Here is a 5015-nt window from a genome sequence, read left to right as displayed (position 1 = left end):
GAGAGTCTTGGAGGTAAGAGGTATGTGTTTGTATGTGTTGATGATTTCTCACGTTTTACTTGGGTCAGGTTCTTAAGAGAGAAGTCAGAAACATTGGGTGTATTCGAACACTTATTGCTGCAACTCCGAAATGGAAAAGGAAGTGTTCAGAGAATTCGGAGTGATCATGAGCGTGAATTTGAAAATGAACAGTTTGCAAAATTCTGCAACAAATATGGGATTGTCCACGAGTATTCTGCACCTAAAACTCCTCAACAAAATGGAGTGGTTGAAAGGAAGAATAGGACACTGCAATAAATGGCGAGAACAATGTTACATGCAAGAAACGTTGCGAAACGTTTCTGAGCAGAAGCGGTAAGTACGACATGCTACCTTGTCAACCGCGTCCATATCAGACCAGGCACAGCCAAAACTCCATATGAAATATGGAAAGGTAAGACCCCTCCTCTGAAGTTTGTTCATATATTTGGTTGTCGATGTTTTGTGTTGAATGATCGAGAATACAGAGGGAAGTTCGATGCCAAAAGTGATGAAGGTATGTTCTTGGGTTACGCAATGAACTCTACTGCCTATCGAGTCTACAATTTGCGCACTAGAACGATTATGGAATCAGCTAATGTTGTCTTTGATGAGGAACACAGTGCAGAGCAGAGTGAAGTCTCGCCGAAACTACTTCACGCTGTTCCCAGTGAGCACTCGGTAGAAGAACAGAGTGACAATGCAGAAGTTAAGACCAAGAAAGAAGAAGATTTGGGAATTGCTCCTACACCTACAGTTCACAGGAATCATTCCGAAGATGATGTGATAGGAAATGTACTCGATCCCATGCGTACACGAGGTAAGAGGATGAATTATCAAGATATGGTACGTTTTGTGTGTTTTTCTTCGCAGAATGAACCTTCCCGACTGGATGAAGCATTGAAGGACGAATTCTGGGTAAAGGCAATGCACGATGAACTGGAGCAATTTGTGAGGAATGATGTGTGGTATCTTGTCCCCCGACCAGATCACATTAATGTGATTAGAACGAAATGGATTTTCAAAAACAAAATGAATGAGTCGGGAGAAGTAGTTCGCAATAAAGCCACGTTAGTTGCCCAAGGATACACACAAGTTGAAGGTATTGACTTCGATAAAACTTTTGCACCCGTTGCTCGACTAGAGTCTATTAGATTGTTGCTTGGCATTGCGCGTTTTCTTGGTTTTAAGTTGTTTCAGATGGATGTCAAGATTGCATTTCTCAATGGTGTGATCCAAGAAGAAGTGTACGTCGAACAACCTGCTGGTTTTGAGGATCCACATTTTCCCACTCACGTGTACAGATTGAAGAAAGCTCTCTACGGGTTAAAACAAGCCCCTCGGGCATGGTATGAACGATTAGCCAGCTTTCTACTCGAGAACGTCTACAAAAGAGGGGGAGTAGACAAAACGTTGTTCATCCATAATTCGGACGATGTACTATTAGTAGTACAAATCTATGTGGACGATATCGTGTTGGGATCTACATCCCAGTCAAAGGTTGACTGGTTTGTTCAGACAATGACTGCTGAGTTTGAGATGAGTATGTTTGGAGAACTCAGTTACTTTCTGGGACTACAGGTCAAGCAAGACAAAGATGGAATCTTCGTCTCTCAAGGGAAGTATGCGCGGAATCTGGTGAAAAGATTTGAACTTGACACGAGCAAATCAGCACGTACCCCCATGTCCACAACCACCAAGTTGACCAAAGATGATGAAGGAGAAGATGTTGATCCAAAACTCTATAGGAGTATGATCGGGAGTCTACTGTATTTAACGGCAAGTAGACCTGACATGTGCTTAAGTGTGGGCGTATATGCCAGATATCAAGCAAAACCTAAGAAGTCTCACTTTCAAGCAGTAAAAAGGATAATCAAGTATGTCAAAGGGACAGTTGATTATGGGCTGCATTACACAAAGGATACGAGTACGCATCTAGTAGGATACTGTGATGCAGATTGGGGAGGAAATACGGATGATCGAAAAAGCACATCAGGAGGATGTTTCTTTTTGGGTAACAATCTCGTATCATGGCACAGCAAGAAACAAAACTCAACGTCATTATCCACTGCTGAAGCCGAATACATCGCACTGGGAAGTTGCTGTACTCAACTAATGTGGATGAAGCAAATGCTGACTGACTATGGAATTGACACTCCCTCGTTTACGGCTCACTTTGACAACACAAGTGCAATCAACATCTCTAAGAATCCAGTACAGCATTCACGAACGAAGCATATAGAGATAAGACATCATTTCCTCAGAGAGCAAGTGGAGAAAGGGAGTCTTTTGATTGAGTACGTACCCACTGAACATCAATTAGCTGATATATTTACTAAACCACTTGACATGAATAGATTTACCTGTTTGCAAAAATCTCTTGGTGTTGGAAATTTTTTATTTTGATCACTAACTGTGTTTGTTCTGAAAGTGCTCAAGTTATAGTGTTGAAAGGGCGGTCGGTGATACTTCACAATTCTGTCAGGTGCACTTCAAACATATGTGATACAAAAATCCCCTGGTACTCCTCTGTCAGCATACACTCAGGCACAAGTGAGTGGTGTTTTTGTTTCGATTTGTCAATAAAAAAAAGGGAAAGGGCTGACATGAGTAGATTAACAAAATCGCTCGGGTCTAAGTTGAACAACATACAGTTCTTTCGACGGTCTAAGGTCAGAGGAAATGGATTCATCATACTCCGCTGTAAGGTGATACTTTACAAGAGTATATCTCAATGAGATAGACTGGGCTTAAGTGGTGAAACAGTATGATTGGACTCAACGTCCTAGAAGTTCAGGCGGATAAAAACAAATACGAGAAAAATATATTTTCACTGGGTGAAGTAAGCACTGGACGAAGCGTGAGGTGTCACTGACTCAACTGGATACACTGCGAACTAAGGTACGAAAGAATAAATTCCTTTGGTGTTAAAATCGTAATTTTGTTGCGTAACGGATTTCTGTTTCATTAAATTTTTTAAAACGTTATTTTTGAAAAGATTGATGTGAGTGGTTGAGTAAATTTTCGGTTATGGGGAAGTGGGATCCGAAAAATCAGAGATTTCCCAAACAAACCCTTTGCCCAAAATAAACAGAGGTGTTTTTCTCTCTATCCCTGCGAAGTTCTGGAGCTGAAGAACCCTAAAATCTGGGGGGTTGATTCGCAAGAGTGTGAGGTCCAACAGAGAGTTACGAAGAGAGAATAAAATCCCTAGATTCAGTCTCAACATGGATTCAAAAGAAAAGAGAGAAGAAAAAGGTGAGGATCGTCACCTAGAATCAGAGGAAGGTTCATCTAGGGAAGGAAAATCGAGTGATACCAGGAAAGAAGACTCTCCAAACTCGTTTATGAGTGCTGAAGAAGATCCAGAAGAGAACCCATCAGAAGAATCTCGCCGAAATCCGAGGGAGATTCTACGGACTAGCAAAGAAGATGCAGTGGGCGATGAAATCCAAGAACTCGAGAGCCCAGAGGAGAAGATCCAAGAAACGGACGCGGAGATCCCAAAAGAACCACAAGAAGGAAACACTGGGATCGAAGTCGAGGGAAAAGAAACCGAGGAGCTTCAGACCTCTCTACCTCCAGAACAAGTTGATTTGGGTAAACTTGATGATCTCTTTACTTATTCTACTAGAGATATAGAGGAGAGTTCGGATAGTGAGCCTAGACTGATAAGGAAAAGAACAAGACGACGTGTAGATTTTGATATGGATGTGAGTGTTGAGCATCTAGAATCTGAGAAGAATGTGGGAGATACATCCAAACAGATGGAGAAACAGCCCTCAGTTCATTTAGGGCAAGAAAAATCAAAGGATGCTGAAACCAACAGAGGATGATGAACCTGAAGTGGACTCACGTACACGCAAGGTGGAAAGCAAGCAATCTAAGGTAAAGATTGCTGAGAAAAAGGGCAAGAGTTCTGACTCACGAGTGATGACCGAACAAAGAGCACGTACCAGATCTCAGGTGGCTGCAAAACCAGTGGCTACTGCAAAAAGTCCTAAGAAGATTCACAGGAAGACAAAACCACAGTCTGCGTTGGTGATGGCTGAGCACAAAACTCCAAAGAAAGCTGAGAAAAGGAAGGCTGGACCAGCAAAAGACATGCCCCGGGCAAAATCCTCAAAAGTGTCTGAGGAATATCGAAAGGAGAAAATGAAGGGGAAGAGAAAGGTTCAGGAAGAGGCTGAGATACCTAGTTCTCCTTCTAGGTCAGAAGATGAGGAACTACTGGCAAGCCTGTGCATGTCTCATCACTTTGTTGATGAGAAATCTGAACAAAGGTTCAATGACATGAAGAATCTCAACACGATTGTGGAGAGAGAAACGTGAATGTCAGCAATCTCAAGGAGCAAGGGATATGGGACATCCTAGAACGTCTGAATCTAGAAGAGACAGTTACCTATGCATGCCCTCACAGCAAAATTCTGATCAAAGAATTTTATGCAAACATCACGAAGAAGATAGTGAAGGTTGGAGATCCAATGTACCTGTAATAACCCGATTCCCGAATAAATTATTTAAATTAACTTCGGGAATAAAATAGGGTAAGACAACTCTAAAAATATAAGGTGATTGGCATAAACCGTTCGGTATTTCAAATTTCGTACCGTTTGGTATTTTTATATAATACTGAATCGAACCGAAACCGAATTAATCGGTTCAGTACGGTTCGGGACCAGATTCCCGAACCGAATTGCCCACCCCTAGAATCTAACTGAGGGAAGAGAACCGGTAATTGCATACGTGATACCTGTAATAACCCGATTCCCGAATAAATTATTTAAATTAACTTCGGGAATAAAATAGGGTAAGACAACTGTAAAAATATAAGGTGGTTGGCATAACAATCGAACCAAGGAATCAACGGGACTCGAACGCGTCGAAAACGTCGAACAAACAGAGGAAAAAGGGGTAGACCGACCGGTCTAGCGAAAGACGGAGAAAAAGACGAAAAAAACGGTACAGAACGGACGGACTAGGGGTAGAACGGACGA

This window comes from Tarenaya hassleriana, unplaced genomic scaffold, assembly GCF_000463585.1.
Source record: "Tarenaya hassleriana unplaced genomic scaffold, ASM46358v1 Cleome30, whole genome shotgun sequence".
Classification (NCBI taxonomy): Eukaryota; Viridiplantae; Streptophyta; class Magnoliopsida; order Brassicales; family Cleomaceae; genus Tarenaya; species Tarenaya hassleriana.
Note: the sequence above shows the minus strand (reverse complement) of the source record.